Below are 21,427 nucleotides of genomic sequence, written 5' to 3' on the forward strand. Positions count from 1 at the left end.
ATAATACTAGTAGGACAGCGCTGAGGCCTGATAGATCCTGGACCACATGTGATGCAGCTGAGACGGGGCCTGGCATGAAGTACAGTTACAGTGCTGGGCCCTGTTACATGTGAGTTTTTTTTGTTCACTTAAGTACCTTTACTTGCAGGAAACGCTCCACTGATGTTGCCTTCCTTGTTCTTTTTTTTTAAATACCCCTTTCATGCCCCGCTGGTGCCCCCCTGCAGTATGTTAATACTGAACATCGGTTACAGTGAGGAGGAAGTCACCAGTGTTTCTTAGTGGGTTCTCCTTCTCCCTGGCTGTGCCGCAATCCAATCACAGCAGAGAGAGTCACAGCCAGGAGAAGGAGTCGCCCACTGAGAAATAACCATCAGTGGAGCCCAGCCGCGCCCATTCTGAGTGAGCCCAGTACCTCCCCTCATCCTCAAGTCCCCTCCTAGCTCCTCCGACCGTACTGTAATCTTGTGGTGGGGGATCACTCAGAATGGGTGCGGCTGGGCTCCACTGACGGTTAGGACAGCCTCTTGGGCTCTTTTCCAGGTGATTTGCATATATTTCAGCAAAACACAGCAATCATAAGTTACATACCGGTAATATTTCTGACATGCTATAGGAGACCTCCAATAACACATAATCTTGCTGACAGAATCCCTTCTATACTGATGACCTATTCTTCAGTATTTGATCGGTGGGGTCCGACACCCACCAGCTGTTTGAGAAGGCATCGGTGCTTTGCAGTAGCGCTGCGGCCTTCTCACAGCTTTCCCTAGGCCGAGTGACGTCACGTTCATCAGTCATGTGGCCTCATAGAAGTGAATGGGGCCTAGCACAAGTAAGGAGCACCACTGCCTTCTCAAAACAGCTGATCGTGGGGGACCTAAGTGTCGGACCCCCACCGATCTGATACTGATGACCTATCTAGAGGTCATTCATTTGTATACTGCCTGATGAAGGAGCCTGTGTTATACTGCCATAATACTTGTCTTTTATAACGCAAAAGTATTTACCATTACATCTGCTGTGTGACATATTTATTAACCATTTGAACAACAATTTAATCATGTTGTAAAAGTGGAGAGAAAAGGTCTTGGATTTAGACAATATATAGACAGTGATGCATGCTGTGACAAGTTTATCACAGAAGGCACATGCAGTCATGAAATATGGCACAATATATACCAAGCCTTAGCCTAGCCTTATTCTGCCTTGGAAAAATGAAGAGCATTGCCAATAAGTCTCCATACATAGCAGCTTTCTTTAAGGAGTGCCAAAACCCCGCCTAATTTGACTAAGTTCTTTTATTTAACCATCTATTGCATTATGCTGTATATGTACGTTAGAGGGATCGCATGAGCCTCCGAGCTGCGACAGACGGACTTTATCTCACTGCAACATCAATACAAGAGGAGGCAATGGAAAGCCTTACATGAAAAATAAAGTCGCACTGAATAAAATTTTATTAAAAAATATATATAAAGCCCCACCTCCCCTCCAAATTTGTATTTTTTAAATATTTTTTCAGTTTTTTTCAATTAAATTCATTTTTACTGTAAGCAAAAATTACATATTGGCACCAACCTAATTGTAAACGACCCATAGCATACGAGCAATTATAGTGGGAAGAATGCACAAAAACAAAGCAGAGAATTGCATGCCTCCCAAGTGTCCCTCTTTTGGAGGGACAGTCCCCCTTTTTGACCCAAGTCCCTCTGTCCCTCTTTGATCCTTAAATGTTCCTATTTTTGACCTGGGGAATTAATGCATAAGGCCTCATGCACACAGCCGTTGCCTGGCCGTGACCGTATCCCGGCCCGCATACGGCGGTTCCGCAATACTTTTACTGATGCAAAAAAAATTATAGTACATGAGGTGAAACAAAAATATGCCACTGAAGAAGATCTGGCCTCCCACAAAAACTTCAACAATTTTCATCCAAACATCAGTCTCGCTCTCAGCTACTCAAAATCTCAACAGAATCTGCGCCAGATATATGCCACAAAAGTGGCATATATCTGGTCATAAGTGACCTCCTAAGTGCTGCAGAGCACTGGCCGGATCACAAGTATGCATGCTACCCCAATCCCAGCCACTAGACTTAAAAGAGGATCTCGCACTGTGCAAGCGCTGCCACCGCTGCTAGAGCGTGGTGGTGACTGTAACCCCTGACCGAGCAGTAAACAAAGAGGAGGAAGACAGAGCCGAAACAAGAAAACAAGTATTTGGCGCCTTTTCAGTTTTTCTGCAAGAAGGGAGGCAATTAAGGAGATGAGAATACTCTTGATGCTTCCCTAGCTGGGACACACCCCATTGTACTCAATCCGCCACTGCCATCATTTCCGCTATTCTGCTCCTATGACAGAACTGAGCCTTGGAAATCTTTCGTCCATGTGTGAACAGAGCCTGTCATGTTGGAGGAGCGTGCAGTCTGCTCTTTGGGCAGCAGGTCATAGAGCAGGAGGAGCTGAGCAGATTGATATGCAGACTTGTATGTACTCTAGTTAAATACTGTCGCTGCTCAGTCTGAGCTTAGGAGTCCAGTGGGTGGTCCTATCGGTGATTGACAGATATCTCTGTATGACTTAGCATAGAGATCGCTATCAGTCACTGAGTAGGACCGCCCACTGGACTCCTAAGCTCAAACTGAGCAGATATTTCTTTGAATAGTTCAGAATGAGCAGGAATAAAAATGAAGAAAAAATAAATTCGAGCTTATTCATACGTCAGTGAATCTTAGATGTGCACTGTCCATGTTCTCCACAAACAGCACCCCGCAGCCATTGATTTTAATACAGTATGGATATTCAGACTTCTTTGTTTTTCCAATGGTCCTCGGTCAGGAAAAGATAGCAGAGACATGTACTGCTTTGGTCTTTGGTCCGTGGTGTAGACCAAACCTGTCCATTGAAGTCTATGGGTCTGTGAAAACCACTAACAGGACATTGATGGCTCTGCATTCTATTAGTGGTTATTGGTAGGAGATGCTCCAGTTTTCAGCCTAGCAGTGCACATGGAATACGGATGACGCACGGAGAACGAAAATTGAACACGTGGACCAAAAAAGAATGGACCCTTCACTGATGAAACACTGACTGTCTTGTCAAGGACGTAATCACGGACATGGACTCAGGCTAGGGCTACACAGCGACATGTGTTGCGCAGCAAAAAGAGACATTTTTTGTAATGATAGTGTTCCAATGTGACAAGCTGCGGCACAAGTTAGGTTTCTGTGCAAATGTCGCGTCGAAGCATGTCGCAGTGCGACACCATTGACTGTCATTACAAAAAATGTCGTGCGACATGAATGTCACGTGACACATGTCGCCGTGTACCCCTAGCCTTATACTAAATCTTTTCCTATAAAACTATACATCAATCTGCTCAGCTCCTCCTGCTCTATAATATGCCGCTCATACATGGACTTGCATGTCAATGAGACAGATTCGCTGGAAAGGGGTTCTCCGTTCTTATTTCAAATTGAAGACCTATCCTCAGGGTAGGTCATCAATATCAGATCAGTGGGGGTCCGACACCCGGCACCCCCGCGGATCAGCTGTACTGGGAGACGGCGTGCGCAGTGTGGCACGTGCCGTCTCCCTTTTCTCTTCCTGCTTGCTGCTGCGGTCCCACAGACATACAGCAGCGGACAGGAGGAGAGATGGGAGTTGGCATGTGCGCGCCGTCTCCTAGTACAGCTGAGCCGCGGGGGTGCCGGGTGTCGTACCCCTGCCGATCTGATATTGATGACCTTGCCCTGCGGGGTGGACTTGAAATCTGCAACATTTCAATTTATGTTGCGGTTTTCCTCTGTGGATTTCATTCTTTTCTGCAGGAAAACCGCAAGTAAGGCTACTTTCACACTTGCGTTCAGAGCGGGTCCGTCTGGTATCTTCACAGACGGATCCGCTCCTATAATGCAAACGCTTAGATCCGTTCAAAACGGATCCGTTTGCATTACCATGACAAAAAAAAAAAATATATATATATATATTTTTTTTTTTTGTTTATGATAATGCAAACGGATCCGTTTTGACTTTACATTGAAAGTCAATGGGGGACGGATCCGTTTGAAAATTGAGCCATATTGTGTCAACTTCAAACGGATCCGTCCCCATTGACTTACATTGTAAGTCTGGACGGATCCGTTTGCCTCCGCACGGCCAGGCGGACACCCGAACGCTGCAAGCTGCGTTCAGGTGTCCGCCTGCTGAGCGGAGTGGAGGACAACGGTGCCAGACTGATGCATTCTGAGCGGATCCGCATCCACTCAGAATGCATTAGGGCTGGACGGGATCGTTCAGGGCCGCTTGTGAGAGCCTTCAAACGGAGCTCACAAGCGGACACCCGAACGCTAGTGTGAAAGTAGCCTAATACATGCAGTTTGTCGCTGTTCATGAAAAGGCCTCATGCACATGACTGTTGTGTGTTTTGCAGTCCGCAAATTGCGGATCCGCAAAACACGGATGGCGTCCGTGTGCGTTACGCAATTTGCGGAATGGTACAGACAGCCATTGATATAACTGCCTATTCTTATCCGCAAAACGGACAAGAATAGGACAGGTTATATTTTTTGGGGGGACCACAGAACGGAGCAGGGTCCGCATCCAAGTAGCAAAAACTGCGTCTCGGATGCGGACCAAAACAACGGTCGTGTGCATGAGGTCAAAACGAAGAGGATTTTTCCTGCTGGATTTCCTTTTTCCTTAGGGCAGTGGTGGGCAAACTTTTTTGTCAACTGAGCCAAATATCGCCAAAACCACGATTGCAATTTCTTTTGAGAGCCACATTTTTAAAACCTAAAATATATAGGAAGGAAGCGCATGCTGAAGCGAATGGGTCCATGATGCGGGCTGCGGTGTTCTGTCTCTGGCAGATTTCACTGCCCGGGAAGTTTTCAATACCCCTCGTCACTTCCTCCTCGTTCCGACGTCTACTCTGGAAGAAGGTGCGTACTGCCGGCCCTACTGTGATGCGCTAATACTAGTTATCTTGCCCGTGGGACGCATTTACGTTCCACAAAGCAAGAGAGGCCCTACTGTGATGCGCGTGCGCTAATACTAGTTAGCGAACACGCCCTCTCTTGCTTTGTGGAACGTAAATGCGTCCCACAGGCAAGATTCGATTCCTCTCAGAGGCGTAACTAGAACTGACTGGGCCCCACAGCAAATTTTTGTACGGGGCCCCCCCACACACACACTTCTTCACAAACCGCCTCCTCCTGTGCAAACCCCTCTTATATGGCTATTTTGTGACTTTTTATTTACTGTATTTACTGTCATTTCTAGCACGACTGTTTTTTAACATTTCCAGTTGCTGACGGAGTTTATATTCAACTCAACCCCTTTAAAACCTGCGCTGCAATTGTAATAGACCCGTCTGATTTACCTCTACATATCCACAAGTATTTTAGCCTCTGTACCTTTCATACTGCAGCCATGGACGCAGTCATACACGCACTCTCCACATACATGGACGCAGTCATACACGCACTCTCCACATACATGGAGGCAGTCATACACGCACTCTCCACATACATGGACGCAGTCATACACGCACTCTCCACATACATGGACGCAGTCATACACACACTCTCCACATTCATGGACGCAGTCATACACGCACTCTCCACATTCATGGACGCAGTCATACACGCACTCTCCACATACACGGACGCAGTCATACACGCACTCTCCACATACATGGAGGCAGTCATACACGCACTCTCCACATACACGGACGCAGTCATACACGCACTCTCCACATACACGGACGCAGTCATACACGCACTCTCCACATTCATGGACGCAGTCATACACGCACTCTCCACATTCATGGACGCAGTCATACACGCACTCTCCACATTCATGGACGCAGTCATACACGCACTCTCCACATACATGGACGCAGTCATACACGCACTCTCCACATACATGGACGCAGTCATACACGCACTCTCCACATACACGGACGCAGTCATACACGCACTCTCCACATACACGACGCGTCATACACGCACTCTCCACATACACGGACGCAGTCATACACGCACTCTCTACATACACGGACGCAGTCATACACACACTCTCCACGTACATGGACGCAGTCATACATGCACTCTCCACGTACATGGACGCAGTCATACACGCACTCTCCACGTACATGGACGCAGTCATACACGCACTCTCCACATACACGACGCAGTCATACACGCACTCTCCACAAGCGCAGAGGGTGAGAAACCATCGACTCCTATGTCTAATGTATGCAACAAAAAAGATAAGTGAAGTCTCAAAGGATGCAGCTGTTGCTGGGTGATTCAATCATAAGAGTGTGGAGCTTAAAGAAAATGGTTTTGTGAGATGTCTCCCTGGGGCTACTGCTAGAAGAGATAGAAGACGTATTATTAATATTGTTAAGCAAGCAAAGCAGGAAGGGGACGTGGATGTTCTTGTCCATCTAGGGACAAATGACCTGGCTTGCAAATGAAGTGTCAGAGGTGAAAAAAATCTTTTATCACACTTGGTAATGACGTACAGGATTTTGCATCCACCATTTCATTTTCTGAAGTTCTGCCTGTGCATAATGTTCAGAATGATAGGCAGAGGCGCATAAAGGAGTTCAACATATGGCTTGGTAAATGGTGTCAAGAGCAAGGATTTGGCTTTGTTTCTCATGATAGCTCTACTTGGAATAGAAAGGAACTGTACAAAAAAGATGGTTTGCATCTTTCTCTCAAAGGAACAAATGTACTTAGTGAACAGCTCCAAGAATTTGCGAAAGAGTATTTAAACTAGGAAGGGGGGGCAAAAGAGTGAAAATAAAAGAGTCCAATTGCCCCCCGAAACAATGCCAGAACAGGTCAGAAGCACAGAGGTTAAGAAATGATAAGCTCAGAGTCCTGTCTACAAATGCTCGCAGTTTAGGTAAAAAAATCAATGAACTTGGGTCAATAATGGCATCTGAGAATGTAGATTTAGTGGCTGTTACGGAGACATGGTTTAATGAAAGAAATGACTGGGACATAACCATACCAGGGTACTCTTTATACAGAAGAGACAGAGAAGGCAAGAAAGGAGGAGGAGTGGCCCTGTATGTGAAAGATAGCATTAAATCTAACCTAATACAAGTTGGTGAGGCCAACATAGAGTCAGTTTGGGTTACGTTGCAGTTTGCTAACCATGCAGTAACTCGTGTAGGTGTGATATATAGACCACCTGGTCAAGTTAAAGAACTAGATGATCTACTAGTTGAAGAAATAGCTAAAATGACAATGAAAGGAGAAGTTATCATTATGGGAGATTTCAATCTTCCAGATATAAACTGGAAAACCAAAATAGCAAGTTCTACCAGGAGTACAGATATTCTAAATTCCCTACTGGGGTTATCTCTACAACAAGTGGTTGAGGAGCCAACCCGGAGGGAGGCTATTTTGGATTTGGTATTCACAAACGGGGATTCGGTATATGATGTCATTGTAGGCGAAACCTTGGGATCTAGTGATCACCAGTCAGTGTGGTTTAATATAAGAACTGTGAAAGAGTCCCACCACACAAAAACAAAAGTTTTAGATTTTAGAAAAACAGACTTTTCAAAAATGAAATTAGTCATAAATGAGTCCTTATCAGACTGGAACGGATTACATGGAGTCCAGGAGAAATGGGACTACTTAAAAGGTGCATTATTAAAGGCAACAGAAAATTGCATTAGACTCGTCAGTAAAAGCAAAAAAAGGAGGAGACCAATGTGGTACTCAGCAGAAGTGGCCCAAATCATTAAAAATAAAAGCTAGCATTTTGTAATTATAAAAAACCAGAGCAATGAAGATAAGGAAATCTACAAGATTAGGCAGAGAGAGGCCAAGCAAGTTATAAGAACTTCTAAAGCGCAGGCAGAAGAAAAACTAGCTCAGTCTATGAAAAAGGGGATAAGACATTCTTCAGATATATAAATGAAAAAAGGAAATTAAAACAAGGAATAACTAAATTAAAAACAAAGGACGGAAGGTATGTAGAAGAGAATAAAGGGCTAGCCGACTGCCTTAATGAATACTTCTGTTCAGTTTTTACAAAAGAAAAAGGAGAAGGACCTCCACTAGAAAGAATGACTATTAAATCGTTTGATGCATGTATCTTTACAGAGGAAGATGTTCTAAGTTTGCTGTCTAAGGTGAAGACAGATAAGTCACAGGGGCCTGATGAGATACACCCAAAATTATTAAAAGAGCTTAGTGGTGAGCTGGCAAAACCGTTAACAGATTTATTTACCAATCATTAGTAACAGGAGTCGTCCCGGAAGATTGGAAATTGGCAAATGTCGTGCCCATTCACAAGAAAGGTAGTAGGGAGGAATCGAGCAACTATAGACCAGTGAGTCTGACATCAATAGTAGGCAAATTAATGGAAACCCTATTAAAGGATAGGATTGTGGAACATCTAAAATCCCATGGGTTGCAAGATGAAAAACAACATGGGTTTACTTCAGGGAGATCATGTCAAACAAATCTTATAGATTTTTTTGACTGGGTGAATAAAATAATAGACGGTGGAGGTGCAGTAGACATCGCATATCTAGATTTTAGTAAGGCTTTTGACACTGTCCCACATAGAAGACTTATCAATAAACTGCAGTCATTGAGCATGGACTCCCATATTGTTGAGTGGATTAGGCAGTGGCTGAGTGACAGACAACAGAGGGTTGTAGTCAATGGAGAACATTCAAAACAAGGTAATGTTACCAGTGGGGTTCCACAGGGATCTGTACTGGGACCGATTTTGTTTAATATCTTCATAAGTGATATTGCAAAAGGCCTCGCTGGTAAGGTTTGTCTTTTTGCTGATGACACAAAGATATGTAACAGGGTTGATGTTCCTGGAGGGAAACGCCAAATGGAAAAGGATTTAGGAAAACTAGAAGAATGGTCAGAACTCTGGAAACTGAAATTTAATGTGGATAAGTGCAAGATAATGCACCTGGGGCGTAAAACCCAAGGGCAGAATATAGAATATTTGACACAGTCCTGACCTCAGTATCTGAGGAAAGGGATTTAGGAGTAATTATTTCAGAAGACTTAAAGGTGGGAAGACAATGTAATAGAGCAGCACGAAATGCCAGCAGAATGCTTGGATGTATAGGGAGAGGTATAAGCAGTAGAAAGAGTGAAGTGCTTATGCCGCTGTACAGAACACTGGTGAGACCTCACTTGGAGTATTGTGCGCAGTACTGGAGGCCATATCTCCAGAAGGATATAGATACTCTAGAGAGAGTTCAGAGAAGAGCTACTAAACTAGTACATGGATTGCAGGATAAACTTACCAGGAAAGGTTAAAGGACCTTAATATGTATAGCTTGGAAGAAAGAAGAGACAGAGGGGATATGATAGAAACTTTTAAATACATAAAGGGAATCAACTCGGTAAAGGAAGAGAGCATATTTAAAAGAAGAAAACTACCACAAGAGGACACAGTTTTAAATTAGAGGGGCAAAGGTTTAAAAGTAATATAAGGAAGTATTACTTTACTGAGAGAGTAGTGGATGCATGGAATAGCCTTCCTGCAGAAGTGGTAGCTGCAAATACAGTGAAGGGGTTTAAGCATGCATGGGATAGGCATAAGGCCATCCTTCATATAAGATAGGGCCGGGGGCTATCCATAGTATTCAGTATATTGGGCAGACTAGATGGGCCAAATGGTTCTTATCTGCCGACACATTCTATGTTTCTATGTTTCTATGTTTCCACATACACGGACGCAGTCATACACGCACTCTCCACATACACGGACGCAGTCATACACGCACTCTCCACGTACATGGACGCAGTCATACACGCACTCTCCACATACACGGACGCAGTCATACACGCACTCTCCACATACATGGACGCAGTCATACACGCACTCTCCACATACATGAATGCACTCTCCACATACATGGACGCAGTCATACACGCACTCTCCACATACATGAACGCAGTCATACACCCACTCTCCACATACATGGACGCAGTCATACACCCACTCTCCACATACATGGACGCAGTCATACACCCACTCTCCACATACATGGACGCAGTCATACATGCACTCTCCACATACATGGATGCACTCTCCACATACATGGACGCAGTCATACACGCACTCTCCACATACATGAACGCAGTCATACACCCACTCTCCACATACATGGACGCAGTCATACACGCACTCTCCACATACATGGACGCAGTCATACACGCACTCTCCACATACATGGATGCACTCTCCACATACATGGACGCAGTCATACACGCACTCTCCACATACATGAACGCAGTCATACACCCACTCTCCACATACATGGACGCAGTCATACACGCACTCTCCACATACATGGACGCAGTCATACACCCGCTCTCCACATACATGGACGCAGTCATACACGCACTCTCCACATACATGGACGCAGTCATACACGCACTCTCCACATACATGGATGCACTCTCCACATACATGGACGCAGTCATACACGCACTCTCCACATACATGAACGCAGTCATACACCCACTCTCCACATACATGGACGCAGTCATACACCCACTCTCCACATACATGGACGCAGTCATACACCCACTCTCCACATACATGGACGCAGTCATACATGCACTCTCCACATACATGGATGCACTCTCCACATACATGGACGCAGTCATACACGCACTCTCCACATACATGAACGCAGTCATACACCCACTCTCCACATACATGGACGCAGTCATACACGCACTCTCCACATACATGGACGCAGTCATACACGCACTCTCCACATACATGGATGCACTCTCCACATACATGGACATAATCATACACGCACTCTCCACATACATGGATGCACTCTCCACATACATGGACGCAGTCATACACGCACTCTCCACATTCATGGACGCAGTCATACACGCACTCTCCACATACACGGACGCAGTCATACACGCACTCTCCACATACACGGACGCAGTCATACACGCACTCTCCACATACATGGACGCAGTCATACACACACTCTCCACATACATGGACGCAGTCATACACGCACTCTCCACATACATGGACGCAGTCATAGACGCACTCTCCACATACATGGACGCAGTCATACACGCACTCTCCACATTCATGGACGCAGTCATACACGCACTCTCCACATTCATGGACGCAGTCATACACGCACTCTCCACATACACGGACGCAGTCATACACGCACTCTCCACATACACGGACGCAGTCATACACGCACTCTCCACATACATGGACGCAGTCATACACGCACTCTCCACATTCATGGACGCAGTCATACACGCACTCTCCACATACACGGACGCAGTCATACACGCACTCTCCACATACACGGACGCAGTCATACACGCACTCTCCACATACATGGACGCAGTCATACACACACTCTCCACATACATGGACACAGTCATACACACACTCTCCACATACATGGACGCAGTCATACACGCACTCTCCACATACATGGACGCAGTCATAGACGCACTCTCCACATACATGGACGCAGTCATACACGCACTCTCCACATACATGGACGCAGTCATACACGCACTCTCCACGTACATGGATGCAGTCATACACGCACTCTCCACGTACATGGACGCAGTCATACACGCACTCTCCACATACATGGACGCACTCATACACACACTCTCCACGTACATGGACGCACTCATACACACACTCTCCACGTACATGGACGCACTCATACACACACTCTCCACGTACATGGACGCACTCATACACACACTCTCCACGTACATGGACGCACTCATGCACACAGTCACCACATACATGGACGCAGTCATACACACAGTCACCACATACATGGACGCAGTCATACACATACTCTTCACATACAGGGGCGCACTCATACACACAGTCACCACATACAGTTGCAATAAAAAGTATGTGAACCCTTCGGAATTATATGGATTTTTGCACAAATTGGTCATAAAATGTGATCTGATCTTCATCTAAGTCACAACAATAGACAATCACAGTCTACTTAAACTAATAACACACAAATAATTAAATGTTACCATGTTTTTATTGAACATACCTTGTAAACATTCACAGTGGAGGTGGAAAAAGTATGTGAACCCCTAGACTAATGACATCTCCAAGAACTAATTGGAATGAGGTGTCAGCCAACTGAAGTCCAATCAATTAGATGAGATTGGAGGTGTGGGTTACAGCTGCTCTGCCCTATAAAAAACACACACCAGTTCTTGGTTTGCTTTTCACAAGAAGCATTGCCTGATGTGAATGATGCCTAGCACAAAAGAGCTCTCAGAAGACCTACGATTAAGAATTGTTGACTTGCATAAAGCTGGAAAGGCTTATAAAAGTATCTCCAAAAGACTTGCTGTTCATCAGTCCATGGTAAGACAAATTGTTTCTAAATGGAGAAAGTTCAGCACTGCTGCTACTCTCCCTAGGAGTGTCCGCCCTGTAAAGATGACTGCAAGAGCACAGCGTAGACTGCTCAATCAGGTGAAGAAGAATCCTAGAGTGTCAGCTAAAGACTTACAAAAGTCTCTGGCATATGCTAACATCCCTGTTAGCGAATCTACGATACTTAAAACACTAAATAAGAATGGATTTCATGGGAGGATACCACAGAGGAAGCCACTGCTGTCCAAAAAAACATTGCTGCACGTTTAGTTTGCACAAGAGCATCTGGATGTTCTACAGCAGTACTGGCAAAATATTCTGTGGACAGATGAAACCAAAGTTGAGTTGTTTGGAAGAAACACACAACACTATGTATGGAGAAAAAGAGGCACAGCACAACAACATCAAAACCTTATGCCAACTGTGAAGTATGCTGGTGGGAGCATCATAGTTTGGGGCTGCTTTGCTGCGTCAGGGCCTAGACGGATTGCTATCATCGAAGGAAAAATGAATTCCCAAGTTTATCAAGACATTTTGCAGGAGAACTTAAGGCCATCTGTCCACCAGCTGAAATCAACAACAGAATGGTTTAAGCAGAAGAAAATACGCCTTCTGGAGTGGCCCAGTCAGAGTCCTGACCTCAACCCGATTGAGATGCTGTGGCATGGCCTCAAGAAAGCGATTCACACCAGACATCTCAAGAATATTACTGAACTGAAACAGTTCTGTAAAGAGGAATGATCAAGAATTACTCATGACCGTTGTGCATGTCTGATCTGCAACTACAGGAAACGTTTGGTTGAAGTTATTGCTGCCAAAGGAGGTTCAACCAGTTATTAAATCCAAGGGTTCACATACTTTTTATTGCAACTGTACATGGATGCACACATATACAATACACATATATAGACACCCAGCTTTCCTGCTGTGCCTCTCCCCCATACTCTAATGCATCTGCACTGATGCCATGCAGGATAGCAGGGAAGCTGGATGACATTTCATGATATAATTCACCCAGCTTTCCTACTGTACTGCAGGTCACATGTGCACAGTCTGGGAAAGCTGAATATAACCCCAGTTCCCCTGCTACTCACATCACTGGTGCCGTTGTGGCAATGCAACTGATGTTCAGCTTGCTGGGCATGGAAGATTCAACTTCAGGCAGCAGGAATCGCGGATAGAAAAGGGGCGGAGCTATTATAGCCCCGCCCACATCAGGCCATCCTGATGCTGGTCACTGTCTTTCATAAGAACTAAGGAGGGGAGAGGCGGAGCAATGTCACTGATGTCAGGTCAGTGACAGAGTGCAAGTGCAGGACTCTGGACCCGTGCAGAAGTCAGCTGCTCCTCAGAGTCCAGAGTCCTGCACTTGCACTCTGTCACTGACCTGACATCAGTGACATTGCTCCGCCTCTCCCCTCCTTAGTTCTTATGATGGACATTGACCAGCATCAGGAGGCCCGATGCGGGCGGGGCTATAATAGCCCCGCCCCTTTTCTATCCACGATTCCTGCTACCTGAAGTTGAATCTTCCATGCCCAGCAAGCTGAACATCAGTTGCATTGCCACAACGGCACCAGTGATGTGAGTGGCAGGGGAACTGGGGTTATATTCAGCTTTCCCAGACTGAGGGTACGTTCACACGCGGCAGATTTTGTTGCAGAAAATTTCTGTCACTGAGAATCAGTTCCATTCACCTGAATGGGGTAGTTTGGGCAGGAAGCACATGGATTTCTGCAGGTCTCATTCACTTGAATGGAACTGATTTTCAGTTACAGAAATTTTTGCCCTAATGCTCCTACTCTCACACTTGCGTTCGGGGTTCCGCTTGTGAGGTCCATTTGAAGGCTCTCACAAGCGGCCCCGAATGGATCCGTCCAGCCCCCAATGCATTCTGAGTGGATGCGGATCCGCTCAGAATGCCTCAGTCTGGCTCCGCTTGGCCTCCGTTCGGGTGTCCGCCTGGCCGTGCGGAGCCAAACGGATCCGCCTAGACTTACAATGTAAGTCAATGGGGACGGATCCGTTTGAAGTTGACACAATATGGTGCAATTGCAAACGGATCCGTCCCCCATTGACTTTCAATGTAAAGTTTGGACGGATCCGTCTGACTAACTTTCACACTTAGATTTTTTTGTCAAATATAATGCAGACGGATCCGTTCTGAACGGATACCATCGTTTGCATTATAGGAGCGGATCCGTCTGTGCAGACACCAGACGGATCCGCTCCGAACGCAAGTGTGAAAGGACAAAATAAATTATGACAAAATAATTTACAAGAAAAGATACAAATAATAAAAAGTATAGTATATACGGTATATTATAGTATTTTATCAAAAACATCCCATTAGTGAAAAATACTAGAAGTCTTCGGACACACACAATGGGCGGTTGCAAATATATTTTGCTTTCTTTGTCGTCTTAACCTGAAATAGAGAGTCTCAGTCCACATAATTATTAGGGTCCATTCATATCTATTTTATGGTCCGCAAATTGCAAACCGGCAAAACACAGATACCGGCCACGTGCGTCCCGCATCTAGTGGTCCTGCATATTCCGCCCTATGTTAGAAATGCCTATTCTTGGCCGCAAAATTTACAAGAATAGGACACGTTCTATTCTTTTTGCGGGACTGCGGAACGGATATACGGGGTGCTGTCCACATCTTTTTCCGCCCCCACTGAAATGAAGGCAAAAAATGCAGATCAGATTCGGACAGAAAACACGGTTCTGTGAATTGACCTTTGTTCACTCGACTGATTTTGAAAAACACGCTTTAAAAAAATCTGAGCGGAACTTGCATTTTTTTTTTCCACTGCCAGAATAAGCACTTTTGTGCTGTTTTGACACGTCTTTTTTTTTTTAACTAATGGGATTTCACTTCAATACAGTACAAAGCAGAGTTTTCAGCTTGAGGATTTTAACGCAGAAAAAAAAAAAACACACATGGAAAACACCCCCCCCCAAAAAAAAAAAAAAAAAGCATGAATTTACATGGAGCTGTTGTTTTAAGCTTCGCATTCATTTCAAAGGGAAATTCTGCACTGATTTGAGGCATTTCTTGGAAACGCTCCAAAATCAGTGCCAAAAGACTTTGTGTAAACTGGTCCTTACAGTCCGCTGTGGACCTGGCCTAATAGAGCAGCCCAGGATCCTCCGGAGGGATCAGGGTCCCAAATTAGGACTCCAGCTCCCAATCTGGAGACAATCCTTGCTCTAGGTCCAGGGTGTATTTCTTCTGATCTTATTGATTTAGGTAGAAACTCAGAAATTCCGGTACAGATGGAGCCCCCCTCACTGCTAATGGTAGATCAGACTGGTATCGATTATTTATGTATAATGTGATACCAATACCACATACAATTATCACACATGATACCGAGTTCTGGATGGATATCAGATTCCCAACAACTAAAGCAACAGAAGAACTTCTGTCCAGTAAACTGCTTATGAACGTCCCCTGACAGCACAGCGTGTGAACACAGTCCTGATACTACGGAGGACTGGCTGAAGCGGCACCTGGAGCACTCACCTCGGGAGGTAGATGTCCGTCCTACAGTGCCATGTCGCAGTGTGCCATACCTCAGAGAATCCCCACAGTCCAGGTCCTCCGTCACACACTGCGTCCTCCACTTGAATGGTGCCGCTTTCTGCACTTTCTTCCTGACTAATGCATCATTAACCAGTCAGCCCCCCACCACCACCCGCTCCATCTCCGCCCCCTTTCTTCCTCAGCACAGAGAGGCCATTCAGCGCCCGGCGGGAACAAGGCTTCTTTTATCTGCTGACAGAACAAATAGCAGTCTCACAAGAAGGCAGTCTCTGGGGGTCTCAATGTCACAGGGGGGAGGACTGGGACTCACAGGTGGGTGTCACACAGGAGCATTATCTTCAGCAGGGCTGAGCTGTGGGGACAATGCTGGCAGGTGTAAGCAGGTGCGACAAAAAGGCTACTTTCACACTAGCGTTTTAGTTTTCCGATATTGAGTTTCGTCATAGGGTCTCAATAATGGAGAAAACTGGACAAAACTGAACAGAATGGAGCGCTCCCAAATGCATTCCGTTCTGTTTTGGTGCGTTTCCAGTTTCCATACCGGAGATCAAACCGCAACATGTTGTAGTTTACTTTCCGTCCTGGGATGTGGAGCAACACAATCCGGCATTACCCCCAATGCAAGTCAATGGGGACAGATCCGTTTTCTCTGCCACAATAGAAAGCAGATCCGTCCCCCATTCACTTTCAATGGAGTTAATGACGGATCCGTCTTGGCTATGTTAAAGATAATACAACCGGATCCGTTCGTATTATCAGTAACGGAAGCGTTTTTGCTGAACCCTGCCAAATCCAGCAAAACCGCTACTCAAAGCAGCGATTTTTCAGTTTTTTCATTTTCACTCCCTACTTTCTTGAAGCCATAACTTTTTTATTTTTCCGTTCACATAGCCGTATGAGGACCTGCTCTTTGCAGGAAAATTCCTCCATTGCTTTATGGGTTTTGTTTTTACTGCGTTCTCTATGTGGTAAAAATGACATGTTCACTACATTCTACAGGTCATTACGATTACAGAGATACTATATTTATATAGTTTTTCTTGTATTTTAAAGGGGTTCTCCAGGCTTTTTATATTAACCACCTCAGCTCCCCTAGCTTAAACCCCCTAATGACCAGACCACTTTTTACACTTCTGACCAACCCTACTTTCACGGTTTATTGCTCGGTCATACCACTTACCACCCAAATGAATTTTACCTCCTTTTCTTCTCACTAATAGCATTTGGTGGTATTTCATTGCTGCTGCCATTTTCACTTTTTTTGTTATTAATCGAAATTTACCGAAATGTTTGCAAAAAAATGACATTTTTCACTTTCAGTTGTAAATTTTTTTTTTTAAAACTACATTTCTATCTAAATTTTTCTCAAAATTTATTGTTCTACATGTCTTTGATAAAAAAAAATGTTTGGGTAAAAAAAAAATGGTTTGGGTAAAAGTTATAGCGTTTGCAAACTATGGTACAAAAATGGGAATTTCCGCATTTTGAAGCAGCTCTGACTTTCTGAGCACCTATCATGTTTCCTGAGGTTCTACAATGCCCAGACAGTAGAAAAACCCCACAAATGACCCCATTTCGGAATGTAGACACCCTAAGGTATTCGCTGATGGGCATAGTGAGTTCATAGAACTTTTTATTTTTTGTCACAAGTTAGCGGAAAATGATTTATTTATTTTTTTCTTACAAAGTCTCATATTCCACTAACTTGTGACAAAAAATAAAAACTTACATGAACTCACTATGCTCATCATGAAATACCTTGGGGTGTCTTCTTTCCAAAATGGGGTCACTTGTGGGGTAGTTATACTGCCCTGGCATTTTAGGGGCCCTAATGCGTGAGAAGTAGTTTGAAATCAAAATGTGTAAATAAATGCCCTGTGAAATCCTAAAGGTGCTCTTCCCCACCTAGGCTGTAAAAAAGTGTCACACATGTGGTATCGCCGTACTCGGAAGAAGTAGGGCAATGTGTTTTGGGGTGTATTTTTACATATACCCATGCTGGGCAGATTGCTGACCGCAGATGCAGGTTATAAAACTTTATATTTCGCTCTTTATAAGGTGGACAGGGGGGATAGTTATATGCTTTTAAAAGACTCTATAAGACCTGTAATGTGATATATCTAACTATATATGCTGATTTGGCCTGTCAGTGTCCCTTTAAAGTTGTAGTTCCTATCGAGCACTGCAGGTGGCAGGGCTCAATTAGAACATAGCAATTCTGCATTGCAGTGCAATGACAATTCATTGCAATGTGTTGGAGAAGCAATCTAATCACTATGCAACAAAAAAAAACTTTTCGTCTGCTACTGGGCAAAAAACATTTGTCCTACACTAAATCGAGTGTGCGGATTACAAATCCGAAGTCAGAATTGTTGTAACACGTCACAAAATTTTGCTATACACAAGTATGCCTAAATGAATTACCGTAAGCACTTGAAAAGGATTGAATAATTCTTTTTTTAAATCAGATATCTTTTTATTGCTTTTTTTTTTCTTCCCTCTCAAGTTTTGCATAATCCAACATACACATACAAAATGTGAATCAGACAAATTAAGAAATGCCATATACAAAGACGATTCTGACAAGCATTGCAAAAAGCAACATATACATGTACTAAGCAAAATTAGATCGTTTATAACCCCTACAACAAGAAATCCCCCCACCCACCCCAACATAACCAGAGCAGGTAATAATAGTAATAAAGTCCATATGTGGTCTCCTCCTAGAAAAGAAAATAGACATACAAAGCAGTAAGCATAATATCCATTGTCAGTAGTATTACCCATTCAGTCACCACAGATCCCAATTTGAAGACAGCAGGGAGCATCAATATCAAGGGAAAGTGCATGTTTTATTGTACGTATCGCATCCACTAAACACCTATGCATCCAGGCCCATTATATTGATAGAGCACCAAGTACCTTGCTAATCCATAGTTTCAGTTCCCTATTCCATCCAACAGTTGTACCAGCATCAACACTTTCTCCACCATCCAAAGCCACATCTGCACCCACCAAACACCAAGGTTAGGGCTCTTTCACACCTGCGTTGTTGTCTTCCGGCATAGAGTTCCGTCGTCGGGGCTCTATGCCGGAAGAATCCTGATCAGGATTATCCTAATGCATTCTGAATGGAGAGAAATCCGTTCAGGATGCATCAGGATGTCTTCAGTTCCGGAACGGAACGTTTTTTGGCCGGAGAAAATACCGCAGCATGCTGCGCTTTTTGCTCCGGCCAAAAATCCGGAACACTTGCCGCAAGGCCGGATCCGGAATTAATGCCCATTGAAAGGCATCAATCCGGATCCGGCCTTAAGCTAAACGTCGTTTCGGCGCATTGCCGCATCCGACATTTAGCTTTTTCAGAGTGGTTACCATGGCTGCCGGGACGCTAAAGTCCTGGCAGCCATGGTAAAGTGTAGTGGGGAGCGGGGAGCAGTGTACTTACCGTCCGTGCGGCTCCCCGGGCGCTCCAGAGTGACGTCAGGGCGCCCCAAGCGCATGGATCACGTGATCACATGGATCACGTCATCCATGCGCATGGGGCGCTCTGACGTCACTCTGGAGCGCCCCGGGAGCCGCACGGACTGTAAGTATACTGCTCCCCCGCTCCCCACTACTACTATGGCAACCAGGACTTAATAGCGTCCTGGGTGCCATAGTAACACTGAACGCATTTGGAAGACGGTTCCGTCTTCAAATGCTTTCAGTACACTTGCGTTTTTCCGGATCCGGAGTGTAATTCCGGCAAGTGGAGTACATGCCGGATCCGGACAACGCAAGTGTGAAAGAGGCCTTAAATGGATCGTAAGATCCCCCTGGTAAGCGCCAGCCACGGGCTACAGCACCCTGAGTTGTCGATCCATGCACCCCATATAGCTTCAAACTTAGACAAACTGTTCCTTTTTAGATAGACCTCTTTCTCCAAACGAACAATCACATTCAGTCTCTTCACATATTCCGATACCATGGGAGGCGTTGGTTGCATCCAATTTGCCGCTAACGTCTTGCGCGCTTGATACAGCATTCTATTAATACCAATGGTGATAACCACTTGTAGATCTTCCACCGGCAGAATTCCCAACAGGCCTATCCTGGGATCGGGAACAAGACATGTCCTGTATACTTTATTAATTAATTGCACCACCGCTGTCCAATAGGCCGATAATAAAGGACATGTCCAAAGCATATGAAACAAATCTGCCTCTGCTGCTGCACACTTTGGGCACCCAGGGTTATCCCAGTATCCTATTTTTAATAAAAACAGAGGGGTTTCATACACTCTATGTAATAAGTACAAATGGGATAACCGCGCAGCCTCACTCAGGGACAGACTCGGAGTAAGGGCCAATACCTCATCCCGCTGATCATCTGAGATGCTATCCACGTCTTGCTCCCAACCTCTCCTGACTTTAAGGGGATATGCTTTAAGAAAATCCACAAGTAGGGTTTGATAAACACTGGAAATAGCTCCTTTCACTGAGCCAGCTCGCACCACCATATTTAAGGTTTGGCAGGAACTAAATTGTATCTCTGCTATATGTGATTGAGTATCAACAGCGTGTCTTAGCTGTAGATACTTATAGAACTGGGTAGCTGATAAGGAGAATTCGGAGCATAATTGTTGAAATTGTTTAAACACTCCTTGCGAATAAAGATGTGCTAGATTCCAAATCCCCTTCTTTTCCCATAATGAAAACCCGTTTAGTTTAGCTAGTTCAGGGAGCATAGGATTATGCCAAATGGATGACACATTGACCAACCCAGACAATCCCAGGATACCTTTCGCTTTAGCCCAGACCTTCCTCATGAGTTGTAAAGTTGGAATAGAACTCATTGACTTATGCACATCACCTTCCATCACCACTAAGGGTGGAGATCTACCCGTAGCCCATTCCATTAGCCTTCCATTCTTTCCCATCCCACTCAACTCGCCCCAACCCTTAAAGTGTTGCAATTGAGCTGATAGGAAGTATAGCAAAGGGTTAGGCAATGCCAGACCACCCGCATCCTTGTTCCTCTGTAGGGTCTCGTATTTAATCCTACCATTATTATTTTTCCATAAGAAAAAACGAAACAGTTGCTGCACCTTATAGAAGTAGTGCAGAGGGATCCAGACTGGAGAGTTGTGTAATACGTATAAAAGTTGTGGCATTAAAATCATTTTCAACAAGTTGCCTCTACCTACCAAAGATATTGGCAACTTATGCCATAAGGCAATTTTACTCCTGAACCTTTCTAACAGAGGCAACAGATTATCTTGAATATATCTAGTCAAGTCCACAGCTATCGTCACCCCTAGATATTGAAAGGAGGATACTAGCTTTAATTTAGAAGACCTGACACTCAGCGTTTGTGGGTGCGGGGACAGCGGGAGGACTACCGACTTGTCCCAATTGATAAGGAGCCCAGAGTGCCTCCCAAATTCTAGTAGT

At 44.8% G+C, this 21,427-nt stretch overlaps 1 protein-coding gene across 1 annotated transcript in view; it reads right to left on the minus strand.

The window, feature by feature from the left end:
• Positions 1-16,083, minus strand: part of GAL3ST1 (galactose-3-O-sulfotransferase 1) — a 152,243-nt gene extending 136,160 nt beyond the window's left edge. The window contains exon 1 of the mRNA XM_040416709.1: positions 15,972-16,083. The gene's annotated coding sequence lies outside the window, so the exon portion shown is untranslated. The remainder of the gene's footprint in view (positions 1-15,971) is intronic.
• Positions 16,084-21,427: the final 5,344 nt, after the last annotated feature.

The sequence above is a fragment of the Bufo bufo genome, chromosome 2 (assembly GCF_905171765.1).
Source record: "Bufo bufo chromosome 2, aBufBuf1.1, whole genome shotgun sequence".
Lineage (NCBI taxonomy): Eukaryota > Metazoa > Chordata > Amphibia > Anura > Bufonidae > Bufo > Bufo bufo.